The following is a 22,798-nucleotide window of genomic DNA, read 5'->3' on the forward strand; positions in this document are numbered from 1 at the left end:
CTCTTATTCTGCTACAGATGTGTGAATGTGATCATCACACTTCTGTATTCTAGGAGCAGCTCAGTTTAGAGACAGACTTCCATGAGTACGATAATGCAAGGACTGGGGGGGGGGTTACTGATGCTTTGATGTTATTGACCCAGGAAGGCAGATAATATGTTTCAAGGTTTCATATGGCTCTAAAGGTTAGGAAAAAGTTTGATGTGTGCTTTGGAGCGAGGAGGGAGCTGACAGTGATTTGGGGAAGTACAGCTTGTTTTTTTCTGTGGAGCAGGTGAATGAGACTGCCGGGCATTGTGGTGAGTTGGTTGAGCTGTGCAGGAGATGAAAGCATAAGGGTTAACCAAAACCTTCCCTAAACTGGGTCAACCTACTTAGGGATCTCAGCCTATGGCACAGGGTGTCCTGATCCATAGCCCAGTGAGAAAATGGAAGGACATGGTCAGAACTGTGTACAAAGTCTGCTCATGCCGCCCTTTCTGTTTTCCCATTTTTCCCCTCATGTCTACATATGGGATTTCAGCTCCTTAGGGTGTTTCTCTCACTTTGGCTTACAGCACTTGGCATGCTGTGGCCCTTTACTGGAGCTGGAAGTTTTAGACGCTATAGCACTACGAATAATAATGGTTTATAAATCATTTTTTCTCTTCCTTGGCAAATTTTTCGGAAAGGTCACAGTTCTCATGGCTGCTTTGACAGAATTTAGTCCTTTGTGTTGTTGATGTCATGCAGCCAACTTCGCTGACCCCGTGGGCATCCCTTGGAGCAGATCTTGGCTCAGAGACTAAAAATCTACTTTTCTTCCTTATTTGAGGTGTCAGGTAAGTCTGTTAGATGCAATTTATGTCTTTACATTTCGCTAGGCCAGACCTTATAATAAAAATCAACAGCGTTGCTTATTTAACCCCCATCTCTAAAAACCTCATTTCCAGCTCTTGTGAGCTGTAAATTAGACCTGTCCGCCCCATGGAAACTCTGGAGGAGTGACCTGAAGCTGACCTCCAAGCCATGGGGCTCTTCTTAGTGCTACCTGCATCGCAGTGACCAGGTCACCGGTATTAATATCTGAGGACACTGGATTCCCTCTTGTGAGGCCAGTGAAGCACAGGGTATCTAAGCTCTGCTTGGAAAAAGCCTTTGCCACTTCAGTACATTTGAATGGAAAAAGGAAGACCTGTTCATGTTTATTTTACAGCCCCTTTTATTGACTTGATTTATAGCCCGAGGTTGTGAGTTAATTGGGGTCTATTCCAGGAGAGGGCACCTGGAAAGGGGAGGTGCTGCTAGTGCCACCAAACATATGAGAAAATGCTTTTATAAAGAACAGTTTATTGTGAGCTGTGGCCTTTGCTCTGTGACAGCAAGCCATGATTTCGCGACCAAAACTGGTTATCTGGGCTCAGAGAACATTCCTAGTTCACTGTGGGTGGCAAGGACTGGGAGCAGAGGTTAACCAAAAGAAGATGATTTTCTTGGTGTGCCCTTCATTAAAGCACCTTCTGCATGCCTCTTATGGGTGAAACCTAGTCAGCTGTATAAGTGGGACTGTCATCGCCTTCTTTAATGGAGACTTGATAGAGTTGTTCCCATAGCCTGAAAACAGTTGCCTTTCAGTGCACAGCGTTTAGGCCTGCAGAGAGATGCCAGGGCCAGCTCTCACCTTTTGCTGCATCCCACGCTTTAGGTGCAGATGATGTTTATTTACATGCAAAGTGTGTGGCGAAGCTGGGCTTTTAGCTGTGTCAGCTGGCTCCAAAACAGAGCTGGAAAAGGGCTTCTTCAGCCCAGTGCCACCCTAACATGGCCTGTTTCCATTAGCAGAGAATAACTGCTGTGGGCAGCCAGCCTGTGCTAAGCCAGAAAATAAACAGAGGGGCAACTTTGGTTTTTATTTTTATTTTTGTTTTTGCAGGAAACAGCATTGTAGCTGTGGGGTTTTACAGAGCTACTTGTGCAGGTGCTTTGAATCAGCTCTTGCTGCTCCTGAGCACCTGGTGTGAGGACAGGCTGGAGCTGAAGGGTTCCACATCTCTGCCTTCTAAGTTGGTAGGACCTGAAATCTGTGTTCTGTCCCCACTGAAGGTTTTCTTAAAGAGAATGACAGAACATCCTGAGTTGGAAGAGACCCACAATTGTCATCATGTCGTGGCTCCACTCCAGGCTGCTCCCAAAAAAATCAAACTATATTTCTGTGAGCACTGTCCAAACAGTTCTTGTACTGTGCCAGGCTTGGTGCCATGACTGCTGCCGTGGGGAGTTTGTTCCATGCCTGACCACTCCTCTTGTTAAACAACATTTCCTAAAAGAAGAGTTTAAAAAGACCTGATAGACTAAGAAAATTCCAACTGTTTCTCTTGCTAGGGTGGCTCTGCCACAAATGTATATTCCCTGTGCTTCCTGTCGGCCATTTTCAGCATGCCTGTGTAACAAACAGTGCTGTGAGGCCACTATTTCCTTCCCAAGGAGACCCTTTCTAGATCTAGATCTGGCTTATTCCAGTGGGGGCAAAGAGAGGACATAAAGATACTGCCAAATGGACCAGAAGTCTTCCTTCCCTTTCTAGCTTTGTGAGGACAGGTGCCATTTCTGCTGCCCAGTCACTCCCTGGATGTCTTGTTCTGTAAATTCCAAGTGAATGAGATGGAGCAACTGTATGCTGAAGCTACAGAAATCATAAGGTTAGCTTGTTGAGTGACGAATGTCCTTGTGTCCTTGCATCCCAGTGCTACAAAAAAGGGATCAGCTGCCCCATCTCTTCTTCCACTTCCACATATTGCAATCTAAAAGCTTCACAAGACAGGCAGAGTTTCTGGGGAGAGGCAGTATCCTTTTTCAGATGAACTGACACAGCCAGAAAAAGCAGGAAAGCTTTGAATGAACACTTCTTAAAATCTGAGTACAATCTCAGTAAGCTTTTCCATCTGTAGGATGTGTGATCTCATTTCTGGGCCTCAGAGGAATAATTTGGGAATTACTTTCTTTGTTCTGCACATACAAAATCCCCTTTGCTTCAAGAAGCCTTTCCTTCCAAAAAGGAGGATGCATCTCATGAGTGCCCTGTGTTCTTTGGGCTGTAGCTGTATTTGCACTGCAGACCTAAGATGATGTTGTGCATTGTTTGATTGCTTATCTGTTTTAAACTCCTTCAGGTTGCTTTACCAATGAGTGCCTTTAGAAAGCAGACTTGTTGGAAATCAGAATGAATTTTGTAACTTAGAGTTTGTCTGAATGGTGGAAAGAAATGTCAAGATCAGCCAGGTCAGCATGTGTATCATGTATTGATCTTGGCATATTGCTGCACTGGCCCTTTTCCTACCCCAAAGAGGTGCAGAGCTCAAAGGTTAACACACCTTTAGCAGAGACCCCTCTTCCTCTCGTCATCCCTCCGTCAGCCCCACAGGGGAAGGTGCTGTTCCAGGAGCAGCAGCCATCCCCAGGCATCTCTTGGCAGCTTCTCCCAGCTTGCAATGAGCAGCAGAGCCTACAGGCAGCTGCAGGAGGCTGCTGCTGGGCAAGGCAGCCGATGGGTCCCTGTGGAGCTGAACCTCCTAAATTCTGTTCAGTCGGCTCACTGGAGCTCTGCGGCAGGGATCTGTGTTTCTAATTCATCACCGGCTGACATGAACAGGAAATAAAAAGAGCAATTTACCCTTCATTTCTCTTGTGCAATGAGCCTTTTTCTTTAAGCCATCAGCCCCTTTATCTTTGCCATCAGAGTGGCCATAGTACAGCTTGTTTTCATCTGTTCCTGGATGTAGCTTGAACTTTCAGGGCACTTGTTTAGCCCCAGTCACATAATCCCCTCTCTCGCTCTGAACAAATAGATTGCTCCTGGGCCGCACTGCTCTTCCTCTTCCTATTGTAGTGCCGCCATAGAGAGGTTGGGGCACTTCAGTATGTGCTGAGGAGGCTGTTTTCTTTGACAGCAAACCCACAGGTGTCAGTGATTTGTGAAGTAACTTTGGCTCAGCCCTGCCGACTGGAGAGGGGCCGGGAGCAGCCGGGATGCTGAAGTTCGGGATGGTGCTCAGTCATCCCTCAGGTGTGATTTCACAGCACGTGTTGTTGTTTTGCCACAGCTCAAAGCTGGGAATCGGAGGAAGTTTCCTTCGCTGAGGGATGCGCTGGATGCAGCCCGTGACGCAGTACGGCAGAGCTCGGGGGTCTCCCTGCTCGTACAGCTCCCCCAGGCTCATCCTACACCCTCTGATCGGCAGAGGGCACCCACAACCTGGACAGAGTCCTGGGGACGCGCTCGCTCTGCAGTTTCCATTAGCGAGCAGGGGAAAATGGGACGGAGCTCCCGCTTTGGGGTGAATTTCTCTGCCATGTGGGAAGAACTCCGGGCTGGGAGCTGCTTGCTCCAGCCAGGCTGGGGGAACGGCTGTATGGGCTGTTGTGCAAAAAGAGCCACATAATCCCATTGCCTGCCCACCTGGCTCACACAGACAGGACAGTCCCTGCTCCTCTGCTGCCAGAAGCAGAAGCAGCAGTGGACGCAGTCAGACATAACAGGTGTGTGGAGGGAGACTGCTCCTTCTGCCCTTCCTTTGCTACACAATTCGGATGGTCTGGAGAGGTTTTCCAGGGAATGCATCTCTGGACACACCTGTGTGTGGCTCCTCTGCCTTCTACCCCGTGTGATCCAGAGAAAGGCAGTGTCAGTGTTGGTGCTGACTATTTTACAGTTTCCTGCTAAAACTTCACTTGGCTTTTTCAAATGTGGCCATCACAAACCTGTCAGGTCTCTCTGCTTCTCTTCTCTACAGACACAGGTGGAAAAAATTGTACTGTGCTGCCTCCTTTGCACTGGATGCAAACCAGCCATGTGTGATTGTGGGGGAAGCTGACAGCTAAAAAAAGAAGTTGATTTTTTGTTTTGTTTTGTTTGTTTTGTTTTTCCTACTGATTGCTTCTCCAACAGACAAACAGTGGACCATAAAGCCAGACTAAAGGCAGATTCCCTTTTCATTTTGAAATGCACAGTTGATTGTGCATAGACATCCTCACCTTCCCCCAGTGCTGTGCTCCAGATGAAGCAGTCCGGCCTTTAGAGTTAAACCAATTCTGATCACTGGGCTTTGGTTGCTAATATCATCTCCCTGTCAGAGAGGCATGTGTTTCCATATACCAGCTGCCATTGAACTGGTGATGATATTACTTGCCTCCTGATTTATTGTCAGAATGGTCTCCTAATCTCTGTTTCATGTATGGGAATCTAGAAGACCAGCACTGATTGAATCAGCCTCATTCCAGGTTTCAGTGCTACAGCTGAAGTTGGGGTCAGGCTGACTGATGTCTCAGCTTTTATTCCTTTGTGCCTTTCTGTCCTATTTTAATTCCATTTATTGCCTTCCTAATTGTGGTTGATAAGGAATAAGCAATGAATCACACAGGAGAGCCTCTTGCTGTTTCTTATGCATCTGTTCATGAGTGTCACCTAAATCCCAAACCAAATTTGTCAGGTGCTTGATTTCTTTTTCATTCATGTATGTGTTAAGTGGTATTTTCTAGCATGAGCTAGAAAAGCAACAGAGGCTGGAAAACTACAATAGAGACATTCCTTGGAGGTTTCTTTTCCCACACAGAGATGTAGAAAATGATCCTCAGTGCAAGTTATTTCCTTCCGGTCTTCTGGAGTATTGTTCCTCTAGTGGTGCAAACACGATGTAACTGGCCATGAGACTGAGTGGATGAATCAAACAAGGAAAGTTTGGCCCAGTGTTCCTAAAGACAGACAACTTTTTAACTGTATTTAATTGCTATTGATGCTGTCACACTTGTATAAGTAAGCAATCTTTGTACCAGCCAGTACAGGGCTGCTTATCCCAGATGTGCTTTTCCAGAAGAGAATAAAAGATGCTTCTGTAAACTGCAGAAGACAACAGTGATTCTGGAAAATGGTGGCTGGGAGCAGAGAGCTTCGTAATGGGGTCTGTAGAGATGTACCGGGAAAGTGTTTGTGAATGGCAGGATGGAACACAAAGTACCAATCACAGGTGGTTTAGGTTAAGGTAAGTTTCTCTGGCCATGATTTAATTTCATGTAAGTTCCTCAGAACAACTTTGTTTGATCAGGTGAGAAGGTCTGACATTCATATCTTCAGTACAACACCAGTGAAATGTCTATACCTTTCTTCAACTCTTAACTTACCATTTTTGTTTCTGGGATCAATTGCCCAAGGACAGTTCCTCATTACTGCCCTGAATTCTTTGATCTCCATGCAGTTGTTGCTGAATAGATAGCCTATATTGTGGGAAATTAAATAATTTAGCTTTATTCTTTGTGTTTGGCAGTGAGGAGCATGTGAGCTCAGAGCTGATATTTTCTGTTGGCACCTGCTACTCATCTGGCCATTGCTAAAACTCTGACACAGGAAAGGGGTTCCAGTTTTCTGGGTTGGAGTCAGTGCTTAGATTTTACTGTTTCTTCTTCATGGAAAATCTTGATGTAGGAAAAGTTTTCCAGGAAACTGTATTTCTAGTGCAGCCTGGGAAGAAATGGTAGCATGTTGTGTTTGTGAAAATTGTGCTTGCTTCCCAAGTGAGAGTCAGACTCTACAACATTAAGAGCCTTTTACAAGGTAAATACTTTCCAGGACATGATAGTGTCAAAGCAGATGGTCCTTTGGATTCCTGCCATGCAACATGCTTCCTGGATTTATTACTACAGCATTTCGTGCTCTGTACATCAGGATCCTTTGGGTGACATTTTTTAATCACAGTTTAACTCAAGACCATGTTGAAAACTCAAAGGATTCTTTGGTATAACAATCATCATTTTAAATGAAGGTTCTTTTGATTTTATTACAGTTGCAGAAGTTTGGTTTAGGTGTTTTAATCTGGCAGTCTCAACTAAACGCCAAGGGGAGGTAGAGAAAATACTCTTCTGATGTCTTCATGCTGTGCTGTTTTCACAAGTGGCTCTGCTAGAGAATGGGTTTGTTACACAGGAGTGAGAACAAGAGCAGAGATAGTATATGTTCAGCAGAAACAAGACATCAGAAAGAATTAATTCTCATCTCCTTTGCACTTGGTGGAGTTTACTAGGAATAATTCCAGTGTGTGTGGTTGCTGCAGTCCTCCAGGTACTTCAAAAGAGGAGTTGAGACTATGTAAGGATTATGATTACGCTTTTTCTCCTGATTCTGTGTCTGAGTACCTGGAGCTGTGATCTGCAGCCACTACAGATCCGGGGCTCCAGAGATGTTTTGAATCATGTGATGAGAACCCCGTGGCTTCCAAGAATGTTTTTGCTGGGAGAAAGATCCTCTTGGCTGGCCTAGGGTTGATGAATTTGGAGTTGTTTCATGCCTGAAGCAGAGAATTCTATGTTCAGTTTTACCCAGCTTAAAACAAGCCGTGTTTGTTTGAAATGTTGCTGCTGATATAGCGCAGGGTAGGGAATACAGAACACTGGGCCAAAGAGAAGCCCTGAAATGAGGGCACTGCCTGAGAGAGACTGTGTGGAGTGAGGGCAGACAGAGGGAAGGAAGCTGCCTGCTAATTGAAAGTGCATCTTCCCGTCAGTCATGGATTTGCCCATCAATCATTCTGGCACCAACAGGATCTGACATCAGTGGGGAATTAAATAAACTCTTCTCTCTTTAGGGACCTGCTGATGGAAACCTGTAGGGGGGAAGTGAGCAGAGGAGATCAGGAAGTGTGTGCATGGGGGAGGAACAGTCTCGGTGGTCCCCTGAGATGCTGCAAGTCTGCGTCTTTCCTCTTTCTTACACCAAGCCAAAGGGATTTTTCAGTGATTCCCCAAAAAGTTGAATTTAAAGCTGGTAACAGGCTGAGCTCACCTCTGTTTAAGTAAACAAACGTCAATAACAGTATCCTATGGTGATTGCCCTGAAATCTCAGTGATGCTCTGTGCAGCTAAAAGCTGTTTTCATCCCTGGGTATTGTTGGACTGGAGAAACTGAGAGATGAATTTTGACCAGAATTTTGAAGGGCACTGGGGATACAAGTGGATTAAAGCAAAGGGCTAGAAAGCAGGACTCTGGATTCTATTCCTGCTGTGAATCTGTATCTACAGTAAATTAGGAAGTGACGGGATGAAACGGGACATTGCAGATTGGATCTGGCTGAACTCAGATGCTCAGTGCAGGCACAGCAACTTGTTTTCCTGCTGGCCTGGCCATCACCAGTGGGTCAGCTGAGTAGATACATGTCTCTGTGTGTACGTGTGCTCGTGTGGAGGGCTGCAGAGCAGCTGGAAACCATCCGGGCACTGACAAGTCCCCTGATGGACCTCCACTGACATGGAGCGGCTTTGGTTTCAGGAAATCCAAAGGGAACCTGTCACTAATTAGACACACAGCTAATTAACGAGAAGCAAACAAAGAGCAGCAGCTTGTGTTTTGGGAAAGCTCAGCCTTAGTAGCCATGGATGTCTGTTCCTCCCTTTCAAACCATTTCAAAAACAAACAAAGTGGGGGAGACTTGCATTTCAAAGCAACACAAACACAGCCAACCTCAGAAAGCCTTCCAGAAGGGTTGTCCAAGAGTGGGATTTAGCAGTGAAAGGAAAAAGGGCACTCCTGGTCTAATGAGACCTTCTCTGTCTCTAGACTAGGGCCCTCGGAATCCCCAGTGTGCATCTCTTATCCATTAGCTTTTAATTTGTCTTTCTCCAAACAAATACTCCTGTTAAAATTTTAGGAGGTGGATGAGGAGGACAGGCAGGTGTGGAGACAGGAGCTGCCATTTTGTGCTTTGCTGCTGCCCAACTCTTACAGCTGTGTGGCATTCTAATTTAAAAAAAAAATAAATAACTGCACCATTTTTTTATTGCTGTTGTACAATGTTTTATTGTGGGTTGGCTACAAGGACAGGACAGTAACTTAAATAAGTAAAATTTATCTAGGCCATGTAAACAGGTGTCCCAGAGTGGATCAGGATCTGGCTGAGTGCTAATATCTTTAATGAGGGAAGTGTGCTTTCAGGATGGAAGGAATCTAAAGCTGTAATCCTGGTTATGAGTTCCCCTCTAACCATGACACATCTTGCTTAGGGCCTGATCCTGCAGTAAGCACTGTCTGTGTCCCAAGTCCTGCCCCACGCAATCACTTCTGACTGCCTTCAAATACACCAGTGCTCACAGGACTTGTTAGCTGAGGTCTGCAAAGTGCTTTGGACATGAAGCATGGTAAGAATGCCAGGTTATGTGGTATTTGGTGTATTTCCTAGAGCCACGCACATAATGAAGGGAGAAACTCAGCTTTCAAAAATCAAGGCAGTTTCTAGCCTTTCTAATCTCACGAAAAAAGAATAATCTGGAAAACAGAACTCAGGGCTCAGAAATCAAGGCAAATTTAAAGGAAAATAACAGCTCGCCAAATAATGCTATTTTAACACTAGTGTCATGGTTTGGGGGACTGAAACATGAAACTGAGTACTTGGATTTGCCCCAACATGAATGTGCTTTGAATATTTATTTAAAGAAAATGCATTTTTAAGCTTCCTGTATATTCAATATTCAAATTATTAGCTTTATCACTACTGTCTACTGAGATGGTGTTTGCCCTCAGATCAGCCTATCAGCAGATCTATCTATTTTGTTCTTAATTCTTGGAGGAAGGACAGTATTAGTGGATGGAGAAAAGGCTGGGAGTGGTGGGTTCACTCCCAGTGCTGTCAGGGGCTTGTTGTGGTCCTGCTGGGATCAGAGCTGCCAGGCTGTGCAGTGGAGCAAGGAGTACCTCCCTGCTTCCATGGGATGCTGTGGTGTTTAGCTCATGAGTATTTTTAAAGCACTCAGCTCCTGGACCAGCAGGAATGATCAGAGTGCCTGGCATTGCACTGCAATAGTAGATCACCAAATGCACTCCCAGTAGATTATTTTTTTCAACATTCAAACATTCATCTGGCTTTGCTCTTTTATGGCCTGACTTGAAACTGGCTTATACTCTGCTATCAGCATGGGTGTTTACTGCTGTCAGTGAGACTGTTCAAAGAACCAGCAAAGCCAAAAGATTCCTTCTGATATTATTTTGGCTCATATCTCAAATATATATCAGATTTAAAAAATAAATAATAAAAAAATCAATGGCTTCAGCTTACAACGAGTGAGGAGCATAGCAACTTTTCCAGACACACACCGATTCTGCTGTGCCTCCTCCCTGTTACTATCCTGAGCTTCCATGAAACTTATTGGAGGCAAATACCTAAACCACTTTGTCAAGAAAACACGGTGTGACACTTCAGTTCCTCCTTCTAGGATGGCACTTAGCTTTTTAAGGAAAAAAATACTGAGACACTGCAAAAACTCTTCAAGGTACAAAGCAAAATAAGAAGATAATGAGAATTTTCTACTCAGCCACTTCTTCCTGGTAGAGGGCTGTTTCAGATGGCATTGGGTTTCTTTAGCATGCTCAGAGCTTGGAAATATGCCCTTGATATCAGCCCACAGGAACGTGGGCTTGTGCTGCTTTATTGTCTAATGGATGTTTCACTTGATCTCTCCATGCAAACACATCGAGCATATGCTCAGATCACTCAGAGAAAACCGAACCCCACTTATGTTCTTAGAGTGTAATCCCTTAATTTTGATTATTGTGTTGCACAGGAGCAACAGGTAACTAAATCCATGTGGGTTCAAACTGGCAGCTGATCGTCCCACACACACCGTTCAGCTGGTGAGCTGCATGCAGTGTAGGGGCTGCTTTGCCTAATTGCTTACTGCTGATGTATGAAACATTAATATGTTGGAACAGAAACACCAGATTGCAGCAGTTCGTATTAAGTGAACAGATGCAATGGAAAATTGTGTCATGGAGTGCAAGCCTCTTTGGATTTATTTTGTAAGCAGCTCATGCTAGACCAGAGTGAGGTAACCTTTCAGCCATGGCTTGAGGAAAGTATTTTGTGAAATAAAGGCAAGCAACTGATTATAAAATGTAAGGGGGCTGATCTAATTTTTTCTAAAAAGAGATTTCCACTGACCAGAGAAATTCTTGGATTACATTTCATATGTGCTCAGGGCCATGTGTTCCATCCCCTGGCATTTCTCCTGACTCAATGGAAGTCACACTCTTCTCTATGACTTTTGATTATGCAATATAAATTTGTGATTGAAGTGATTTGCAGGGAATACAGTATGTCCTTGGGCTGGAAGGCAGCTAGGAGTCTCAAGAACTGTTGTTGCTTGAGGCCATTTTCTAAATATAAAGTAGCCTGAGCTGATCTGTAATGTCCGAACACCTCCTTGGTTTAGTTGAACTGAGTGCTCAAACGCTGGAGGTGTGAATCACAGGAAAATGGTCCTTACAAATACTTGGGTCAAGATGAGTGACTGGTGTGGTCTAGTGTTTGGTGCTGTCTATGAAGGGGTATCTTGCAGGTAGAAGAGGAGGAAATGCCAGCTGACTTTCTACTCTGCCTCCAATTATAGCAAGTGCAGATTTTGCACCCGGACAGGTAGAGCTGCACGTACAACTGCTCATGCAGTCACCACGTATCTGAGTGTGAAGGTGCAATCCAGGATAGTAATGGGAAATGTGTCCCTTAAGAACTCTGTATCACGTTACTGCCAACAAAAAAAAAAAAAAAAGAAAAAAAAGAAAAAAAAAAGAGAGAGATGCTCACTGCTCAGGTTCATCTTACATGAAGCACTTGCCAGTTCTTTACTGTGATAATTGAGAGTATTTCTGTAACAAGAATCCCACATGCACCCTTCAAATGAGCCTGCAATTTCTAAAAGCTGTGCTTCCAGCAAGATAATGCAGATTATTTTGGCACATTCATTTCTCAGCCAGATATTACGGGACAGAACTTTTCACAGCATTTTTAGCTGGAATTATTCTGGTATGAATTTCAGAATGGAATGCATTGGTAACTGTAGGCTATCTCTAGGATCTGATCTAAGAGGCATCTTCACACTTACCCTAAATGGCTGGACACTGTACGTGCTGTTAGCTCACTTAAGACCTACGTGTTTGTAGAAGACTTACACTTGCAGATCACTAAGGATCCCTTACAAGCTAGAGAAAAAAATGACCTTGGAGGCAATGCCACATGCTACTGAGAATCACTATATCCATAAGGATATTCATGTCTTGCACTCTAAAACTGTGGTTTCTGTTGGGAAAAGATCATCTCAGGGACAGCTCTGTTCCAATGTGACAATAAGCCAAGAAATACAAATCTAATAGGCTGAAGGAGATTTTTTAAATGGCATTTTAAACTGCCATGTTGCTGGAAGATGGTATGTTGTTGCTCAGGACATAGCAGATTCATTATTAATCAGCAGTTCATTATTAGTTCTTCACCCAGCTCCCAGAGACTACACAGTTCAAATCCCAGACAGGGCATGCAGAGCTGCCAGGAGTGGTTGGCAGCACAGTATATGAACAACTCTCTTGTGTGATGGGCAGTGAATTCAACACTGCCTCCAAATTGCACTCCACTGCACCTTTGTGCCGTGCCAGCTTGCCTGTGAGAGAGCAAGACAGTCTCACCTGGATGTGAGCCCTGGATCATTATTCCCTGCTGACATCACTTCTTGCCTTATGAGCCCAGGGATCACAGCCCTGCTTCCAGTGAGCAGCCCATCAGCACTTCCTTTCCTCTCTACCTTGATGCTCAAGCTTTCAGAACACCTCCTGTTGGCTGTAACATCTCTTTCTATGTACATCTCATACTGTGGCATCAATATTGCTGAATTTTATCCCTGAATGCTTATGTTATTCTTTTGTGCTCATCAGTACTGTTCCACCCTAGTGCCTACTTTCAATGTACTGCCCAGCCCTAAGAGTTACTAGCAGATCAAAGCACAGCAGTCACCAAACTCTAAGGAAGATGACTTTCTGTTGCATCAAGATCTTCATTCAAAGACTCACAGCTGAAAATCTCGATTCACCAGTTCAACCAGTTCAGCAGCACTTGGAGAAGTACTTAGATTTGACATCGTCTTCAGAGGGCCTTCATTGCATGTCAACACAAATTTTTCTACATCTATGCCTCAGGATGGCACAAATGACTGTACCACATACACCACTGCACTGGACAATTGGCTTTTCTAGAGGGGAAGGAATGGGAACATTATGAAGCTTTTAATAAGCTTTAATCAGTAGCACAGTCAGTGGGGAAGAAAGAACACTTGAATGATTTTTAGGTCACCTTAAGGAAAAACCTATGATCTAATTAGATTCTTTGTAACAGAATGATGGCTCAGTTTGTTGCTGGAACTCTATGCAACCTCTATGGCAGCAAATACAGCAGGACTGCTGCCAGGTGTGAGCATGCACACAGTCCGGATGAGTTCAGGTATGCAGGATTTGCTATGAAAGTGTTCACCATGAACAATGTCAAGCAGACTAGAACACTGAGGATTCTTCTGCTTTACTCTGAACTATTATAGAATCATAGAATGGTTTGGGTTGGAAAGGACCTTTAAGATCACCCATTTCCAGCCCCCTGCTATATGCAGGGTCACCTCCCTCTAGCCCAGGTTGCTTGCAGCCCCGTCCAGCCTGGCCTTGAGTGCTTCCAGAGTGGAGGCACCCACAGAACCTCTCTGGGCAACTTGTTGCCACCACCCTCATAGTAAAGAATTTCTTCCTAATATCTACCCTCTTCCAGTTTAAAGACATTTCCTCTCATCTTGTTGCTACATGCCCTTATAAAGTCCCTCCCCTAAGACAGAGATCAGAAAAACCAAACACTCAAGTGGGTATTGCTGCCCACTGTGCTTTAAGTATGGAAACACCCCCAGCTGGAGCTTGTTTATTTTCCTGTCTGACTTTGTTTTTTTTTCTGCTGAAAAATTTAACCAAAGCTCACAGCATCACAGCGCTTGATAAGGGAGAAAGAGGCAGCGTTTACCCTTCCATGAGGTGCAAAGATGAGGAAGCTTTAGATTCAATTATTTTTCTTCCCTATTATTTTGATTCTTAGCGCATGTTGTACACATCTGCAGGACAGATTAACTACCTCCACTTTGGTGTGCAGGCTGCCTCCAACAGGCTGCAAGCCATGCAGGTCCTTCTGCTGTTTTAGGTATAGCTCTCGAGTGCATGATGCAGGAGGAGTCATCTCACCATAGTTCTTTGTTTCCTCCTGCAGTGAGCCCACACCAAACCAGAGATGCCTGAGGATGGTTGTAACTTCAGGGTCTTTGTCTGAAACACTGAAATTCACTTTGGGGTGCCCTCCTCCTGCTGCTGTTGGCTCTGGTGCAACTATAGTGTATGTTAGCCAGAGATCTATCTAACACTCCATAAGTTCCCTGTATATTGCTAAACAGCTGTTATGGGCTTCCCATTGAATAATGGTCATATATAGAGACCTTGCCAGAACGTGCATTTTGCCTTTGGAAGATGATGAACGTCAGGCTACCCTCTAGTGTTTTCATCCAGAATGTCAGGGCAGATGGGACACAAGGGATATGTTTCTTCTTCCTCAGTATCTGCTGTGTGGCAGAGAAAGAAAAGCTGCAGCCAGACATAATTTACAGTATCTCCTTTTCTTGGTCAGCCTCACCATCCTGACCAGCCCATTGGAGGTTTATCTACTTTCCAGGGATATCTAGATGATCTGCAAGATTTATTAACGTAAGGTGAATGTTAACTGCTTGCGTGCTCACTGTGGTGTCCTGCTTATTTATAGATCTTCTAAATACCTGATGATCCTTTGTGTTGTATTAGCAGTTAGGAGCCCAAACATTTTACTGTCCTGCAGCTAAATGAACACATTACAGCCTACACATCAGGTACAGCATGTGCTCCACCTGTGCACAGTGCAGGCACTTATGGAAACCCTCTGTTTGCTCAGTACTCTTAGAGGATACTCAGAAGTTTTGCTCAGAGTTATTCATTTCTAAAGCTAAAGGCAGGTTGTTTGCTTGTCTTTCCCAGAGAAGAATCTCACTTTAAACCTGTATGTTTTTCTAAATCACCTACATCCTCATTACTTTTCCAAGGCGGTGTGATGATTATGCCACAAGGAAGATTTCCATTGCTGCTGCAGAAGGCTTTCTGCCAATTTTTTAAAGCCTTTAGAGAAATTTTTTTGCAGGGGCTTGGTAAGAAAATGTTCTTTATTGTTTCAACATGTCTTGGGACAAATAGAAACTGGTCCCGAGGCGAGACAGTATTCAGAATTAAATTAATTCTCTTAAATATGTTATTCCAAGATACTATTGATACCAATGTGTTTCCCAGGGCACGCATGGTAGTATTTGCTGCATCTCCATTTAATTGATAGTGCCTTGCTCAATTGACTAAAAATGACAGTAGGCAATGTTTCCCTTGATTTTATTTCTTTCAGTCTGAAGACAATATATTCTATATACTTGGTATTGATTCTGATTATATTTTGTAAGCTTGGAGTCACTGTAGCCCACATGGCAGTAGGTCGCTAGTTACTGAGGGCAGTGCATTAATCCTAAGTGACAAGGCACAGTGGTGCTTGATTTTACTGGTGTATGTGAAGAGGTGAGTGACTTGCTGAATGCCAAGAGGTCAGTGCAGAAGGAGATTGCAGGGCTCCCAGTTGGTTGCAAGCAGACTGCTCCCTGTACTGCACACCCTCCTGTGAAGGTACTGAGAAGCACCTGGGGGGCTTAGCACCATTTGCCAGTTAATCTCTGCGCTGCGTGTGTGCAGCTGGGATTCCTCAAAAGCACAAAGTGCTGAAGAACCCCAGGCTCTGCCAGTGTGAGAGGGAGAAAAACACAGCAATAGTGAGGGAGAGAAAAGAGGTGTCTGGAAAAGCAAGAAGAAAAGCTGGGAAGTTTCCAGGAGGCAGCTCCAGGCTTGCTTACATGTATTCTCCAGTGTGCCAAATAGCTCTGTAGAAGTCTATGGTTTAGGCAAGGGCTGCTAACAGATATGGCTTGTGGCTCTATTCACCTACCATGCACAAATGTGGTATGAGGTGCTACTTTATAAATTGAATTACAGGACGATGAAGGTTTGTTTGTTGTGCATTGCCAAGTCACAGCTTTTCTCTTTCTTTGCCTAGAGCAGGGAGCTGTTCTGTGGACAATGCAAGTCATCTGCAGGAGAGCTTGCCACCATGAAATGCTGATACTGACCAAAGTGTGGGTGAAAACCAGTAGGATGAAGTGATGGGGAACATAGGGTGAGCTGTGTGAGCTTAGTGAACTGTGTCTAGAGGGATGCCGTTCTCTGGATGGGCATTTGCAGATTGATGGAGCTAGATAAACATCGGTGAAGATGAGTAACGACGCCACACAAGGCGAAGGAAAAATGCTTCCAGAAAGATGAGCTGTAGGAAGAACACTGATAATAATGTCAGAAATACTGTCTTTTCCAGCCCTGTAGGTATCTGGCAATAAAAAGGTATTGATTAGCTGACATTCTTGCTAACAGATGCTAACAAAGACAGCCTGTACTAGGCTGATTTTTGTACTGAATCATGGCTTGTACACTGGAAGATACTCTCAAAGCCTCATATTCACATGAGCCCTGTTCATGTTTCTCTAGCTGAACTTCTCTTGGAAGGGCAAATGCAGATGTCACACTTCCCTCTTTTGCCATTCTGAAATTGTGGTCTGTTCTCAGCAAACTTTTGGCTCTGTGCTTCCCATTCTAGCTCTTCTCTATTTATTGGCCTTGTGGAATATACAAGCCTATATGTCAAAGGAGCGGCTTTTCCTCATACGTCCTCTGCTTGAATTGTTAATGCTCAGTTACACTCAGGAACAGTAAACCATGCTGACCTAACACGTGGTCACATCACATAGCAGAATGGAGAGCAAGCAGCTCAGGGAATGAAGGCTTCCACAGTCTGTGCCATCAAGGTCAGCTCAGCACTTGCCCTGTGCACTGTGCTTTGGTGTAAAGTCACTGCGGGCAAGAACCATGTGTAGGCTGTCCTTGTTGCATGCCCCACACAATTCTGTGCCTTGAGAAAAGCAGGCTGCTTCTCTGGACACAACTGGAGCTTGAGGGAAGAATCAGAGAGGAAAAGTGAAGATGAGTACTGTAGGAGTCAGACTCTTTTCATAGAAATGAAGAACTTGCTTTTGAGAAACATTTTTTCTGACCAAATTCTGAAGTCTGCAGCCAAATTCTGCAGCAGTTCTTCAAATTAAATCCCCATTGAAGTCAACTAGTCTTTATTCTATCAAAGGGAGAAGAATTGGTTCACTCTGATTCATGGCAGCAGAAGTCCTTAATCCCCGGCTGCTCAGCTGATCTTAATGCTAGTCTTTCATTTGCATTCAATAACATTTTGGCTTTAATTCCTCTGAGGTATCTGTCTCTTAGATGCCTGAAATAAAAGCCCAATCCCTGTGTCATGTGGGCTCCTGGTGTTTTGTGGGCTTGATGAGAAAAGCAGTTCTTTATGGAGAGACAAATCAAAGCTGCTTTTTTGCCAGGTGTAGATGAATTGGATGGGTAGAGAAAAGTGGCTTTTTAATGCAGAGGTGTGTGTCAGCTTAAACAAACAAACAAGAAAAAGAACAACTAAATCTGGGCATGAATTATTACCTGCTTCAGATTTCAGTGTGTCACATTCTGAATTGAGCTGGAGTATTATGGCTTTTTTAAATTGCACTTGAACAAAAGTAAATACAAAGAGAAAGAAACCAGGACAGCAAAAGCCTGCAGGAAATTCCTTTACTGTAAACAAAGTCACGTTATGATTGATGTGAATGTGCAGCCCCTTGTAAACATGTCTGTTTACTTGCAGGAAACCAGAAAGAACCCACATTGGGTGCTGCTGATTTTATCTAGCTTTACTTAAATGCTTTTGGCTTCCAGTAGTCACTCCAGAGAGAGCACAGGAGTGACGGCTGCACCCTGGAAAACTCCACTGTGATTTAAAATCTGGGTCAAACACTTCAGGTGGAGAGAGCTGCATGGGTAATATTGATCACAGCATTTTGTGTCAATCCTGAACCTCAGCGTGAAAGCTTATTAATGGTGGCTGTAAGCATTCATCCTTTGCAAAAAAGCTCTAGTTTTCAGTGTACCTAATGAGGGAATGCGATGCCTGTAAGAATGCAGTGATAGCCCAGATCCTATACTATGGGGTTTCCCCAGGCTCCCATCAAAATTCCTTGTTCCAAGATTCTCAGAGCTCCTGAGACACACAGATTTGGTTTTGATGGAAAATGCCATAATTGTTTGTGGGTCACTTTGTTTTTATTCAAAGATTTGGTCAAGACTGAGAGTGAAATCTTGGCGGTGCTGAGATCTGTGGGAAGCTGCTGGTAGCCTTCAGTGAGGCTCTAAGTCATGGTGAGCAAATCTGGACTTTATAATGGTTATTTCACAGAAATGATGAGGAGTTACACATTGTTCAACGTGGCTACTACAGAGAAGCTCAGCATTACAGAAACAAAATTAATTTACTTGGATGATTGTTTGGTTATGAGTTAGAGAGGTTTTGTACTCAAATTAAAATTGTCATTTTGAGATACTCAGTTTTGCATACATTTACCTGTAGAAAAATGTATTAATGCCTACAGACCTGTTCCTGTGGGATTATTCACAAAAATGTGTCTCAGTTTGGCAAAATGCTTTGCCATAGAGTGTGATATAGAGGGAAAACAAGGAGGGCAATAGTTTTTCAATTTGTGTATATTGACGTGGAATTTAAAAGAGGCTTTTCAGATATTGTAGGCTAAAGATTTTTTGTGCCACGAAGGATCTAACAACGTCCAGCACCTGCGCCTTTTACATGAATCATTTTTCAATGAAAAGCATTTACATGGGTGGAAGTGTTCATAGGCTGCGTTAGTCACTGAGCCATTACCACATTGTGCTGCTGCTCAAGAACCAGGGCATGAAATTGGGCTTCTGAGTTGTTCTTTCCTGAGCTGAGTAAAATTTCAAAGATGAAGTTGGCCAAGGGCGTTTGAGATAGCAACAGGCAGAGCCTGAGCTTTGTCTGAGCCCCATACTTAAGCATATGTTCAATTTAGGATTAAGAATGGTCCGTCTAGCCTGGACAAACAGTAAATCATGCTTGTCGATTCATTACAGACCTCTACTATGTTCCTCCTTACTTGTCTCCTTTCCAACTGAAAAGTTCCATCTCTTTAGTTTCACCTTACATTAAAGCTATATTCTTTCCATCCTTCTTGTCATTTGCTGTATGTTTCATGGATTACTTCTGCCTTTGTAGAGCACAGGAGGCAGAGGTCAAGGCTCACAATGTGCACCAGGAAGTTTTCTGTTCTATTCTCTGTTCATTTCTTCATGATTTCTACCATGATATTTGTTTGGGTTTTTTTTAGTCAAGGACAAGTAAACCGAGTTGATGTTTTCAGGAGACTATCCACCTTTACTGGCCAGTTGAGAAAACAGCTTCAATGGGTTCTATTTAGGTGTAAAAATGTTTATAGGCCAAGTTTAGATACAAAGTAAACTGGCTTAAAGCTGCAGCTTTAAGCAGGTTTGTAGGGAAAGCTATACTGGCTCTGGGATGTCTACCACTCAAAAGCCACAACAGCCATTCCTGGTTCCCTTCAGGGTAATGCCAGACATGAAATTCTGGTGCTGTTGAAGATATCAGTAAGAGCAGTGATCTGAAAGTAAAAGGAGAATTTAAGCTAAATACAGGGAAAATTATTCACACCATGATTAATAGAGATGAATGGACACAGAAGCTGATGAACTAGCTGTCTAGAGGCACACTGAGAAGTCAGTCAAACTAAAATCAAGGTTTGAAATGGAAGGTGGACTTTGCTTTGGGTGCTGAGACACATCTGGTTCCTCTGAGCAGTAGCACTTCTGTTCTGTGGCAGTGCTGCTTTGGAGGCAGCATCCTCTTTAATTAGCCAGAACGACACTGTTTTCTGGCTGCCAGAGTTGCCAACAAAGCGTTTGCATATTTAATCATGTGCCTTTTGGTTTGTCAAGCTGTAGAGGACAGAACAGCAGAGAATTTATGCCAGACTGAGAGCAAACATTGCCTCGTGTGGGTGGTTTTATACCTTGGAGGCCAATCCTTCAACTTTCTGACTTATTTTTCCCCTTCTTTATTTCTGATGAGAAAACAACCCAGGAGGATGTAAATCATGATGCAACTCCTCCCACCCCATAGGAAAGTGAGAAACAGGAGCAAAAGGGGCTACCACATGCACGTAAAGAGAGCAAAAAGGAGCATTATGAGTTTCTCCTTAAAAAATTGACACAGGAACTGGGAACATGTTTATAAAACCCCAACTGAGAGTACAGGAGGGTTTGTGTCTTTGTTTTTTTAAAGTGCAAAATCAGGGATGGTTTATTGGGCTCATGGGATTGGACAGTGTGAGGAAGGCCACCCATCTGGAAACCAGCTGATCACTGCTAGAACTTTCTTCCCAGGCTCTGGCCCTCCTCTGACAGGGTGCTGGGGTTTTATGAGAGGCTGACAGCAAGCCTTTTACAGACCATAACTCCTTGTCTCAACAAAACTTTCTATAAATTAGCTGGAGAAAGGACCTGAGGGGATTGTCCCAATCCAGCTTGGGGTCTCAGCTCCAAAGTCAGCAATTTTAACAGAATAATCTGAGGTTTCAAATCAATTGTGTCTGGAAACAACCTTTATGAGAAATAGATGAGTGGGAGGTAGGAGGCAGTAAATGGGAGGCAGGGAGTGAGAAGTTATTTCTGGATGGTGAGAATGTAGACCATATAAGTCTCTTTTCCCCAAAGACTTTCCAGGGTCTATAATCAGCCCATTGGAGTTCTTATTTCCTTCAAGCCTAAGGCAGATTCCATATAGAACTTAGGTTGCTCTCTGAGTCTGAGTGTTCAGAATCTTTTAAGCATTTAAAAACTGAAGTTTGAAAATGATTTTCACATCTTTAAGATAACCTGAATCTAATACAGTTCCCATCTGAAAGGTGTGGCCAAAACTCTTTTCTTATCCAAATAGCCTGTTTGGTACCAGGCTTGTTGTATTCCACAGTGTCAAAGCAAATTCGTAGTTTTAGTAGGGAAAGAGATTTTCTTGTGTTATACATTGAACCCAGCTGAGAGTTGTGTTTGGTCCTGTTGTTTCTGCATGGAATCAGTAGGAAGATATGGCAAAAGACAAGGCAACAGAGGGTCTGCTTTTCCAAATAAATCAAGTTAAGAACAAGCTAAAACTTCACTAAATATTACACATATTGTTCAGGAATTTTGGTCAATATTTTGATGTAGACAAGTGGATGCTCTATCAAACACCCAAGCAGTGTTTCCAGGTAAGTAGATGTGATGCTTAAAAGTTCTAACTGCATATGCAAGTTTGTTTTGGAAATTTTGAAAATATCAATGAAATGGGAAAAACGGTATCGTGTCATTTCCTATCTTAAAAGATTATGGAGCATTTCGCTTGGATTGAAGGTAAGAATTACCATAGCACATTTCTGTGGTACTCAATTGTGTTTAACAGTAAACTGGGTGTGGTTCAAACAAATCTCATGAACTCGATCTTTGCTTTCCAGGGTGGCTGACTGTCTGTGCCAAGCAGTTGAGGAAGAGGAAGGAAACCACTTGGGTGACTTTTCCTGGAGGGAGAGGGACTTCTCTGATCTAATTGGGAAAATGTTACTCGGAATCATGGACAACTACAAGAAGCACTTCTAAGGCGGAGGACAGGAGAGGAGCCAGTATCTTACCTGGCTATTAATAGCAGTGTCTTGTCTGAAAGAGAGCAGATCACCAAAGCATGATGAGCAAGAAAGCACTTTCTCTTTCCTCCATACCAGAAGACAACACCAGGTAGGCTTGAGAAGTTTTGATGGGGACTCAGGGGGAACGTGCCTTTTGGAGCTGTGGTTTGCTGAGTCTTTTCAAATTGTGTATGGTTTAAAGCCTAGTTTATAGCATAGTGGGGCCTTAAGCTGTCATAAGGTCCTTTTGTGACATCTGAATGTGCTAATGCTCAGGTTTGGTTTGGTATGGTTTTAAGTTGTTTTATTCCCCAGTCACAATAGTAATATCCATTCTGCTCTTAGCTGGAATAAGTTTTACTTATAGATCCAAATGCTGCTGGATCAGCAATAATTAGCTATGAGCAGGTTTAAAATAAAGCTTGGCTTGCATAAGAACGTAGACAAAAACATAACTAGAGCATACATCAGAATGGCATAATCTCTATGTGGTATTCTCCTCCTATGATCTGTTGGGCATTAATAGGTGTACATGTATGTGCCTTTGGTGTGTGTAAGGGCACAGAGCCGTGTGCCTCTGCTCACTCTTCCACAAGATACAGCCAGGGAAAAGCCAGGATAGTAACTGAGTGCAAGTGCTTTGGGATGCAGAAATTGCAGAAATGTGAATGTGGAGTAAATCTTGAAAGTCACTTGCAGGAACACTTGAGGGCTTTCAGAATGTCAGAGAAAATACACTCGTGTGAAATGCCTTGGCAGAAAGCTTAGTGCAAAATTCCAGGCAACAAAACAAAACTTTCACCAGCTTCCACCAGTAGGAGCTGTTACTGTAGCTGCCAGTTTGCCTTGGTTCAGAAATGACGACTGCTGGCTGATCTGTAATGCTGCTGTGGTTGAAAGCTGGAGTAAAGGAGAACTCTTAATGATCTCAAAATATATTGCATGTGAAGACACTGAAATACACCTTCAATTTAAAACAAAACTGATGAGAATTGGTTCTTTTGCTGTTTGCTCAAACACTCAGAACTCAGCCTGGTCCTGCTGTGGCTACTCTGCAACTTTGACTGCAGCTGGTTTAACCCCTGTTTAATCCAGTGGAAAACTGCTGGTCGGAGCTGGGCTGCGCTCCTCTGGTGCCCTGTAGAGGTTTGTGGTGAGGTACCAAAGCAGAGCAAAGGTAACAGCCTCAGACTGGAAATTGGCTGTGTCAGGGACTCTGTTTGTGTGCATG

At 43.6% G+C, this 22,798-nt stretch overlaps 1 long non-coding RNA gene across 1 annotated transcript in view; it reads left to right on the top strand.

Moving 5' to 3' along the window:
- LOC116654124 overlaps positions 1-22,798 on the top strand; it is a 94,980-nt gene that overhangs the window by 9,040 nt on the left and 63,142 nt on the right. Inside the window, exon 2 of the long non-coding RNA XR_004309057.1 lies at positions 21,400-21,676. This is a non-coding gene — a long non-coding RNA (uncharacterized LOC116654124). The remainder of the gene's footprint in view (positions 1-21,399; positions 21,677-22,798) is intronic.

This window comes from Coturnix japonica, chromosome 15 (assembly GCF_001577835.2).
Source record: "Coturnix japonica isolate 7356 chromosome 15, Coturnix japonica 2.1, whole genome shotgun sequence".
NCBI classification, from domain to species: domain Eukaryota; kingdom Metazoa; phylum Chordata; class Aves; order Galliformes; family Phasianidae; genus Coturnix; species Coturnix japonica.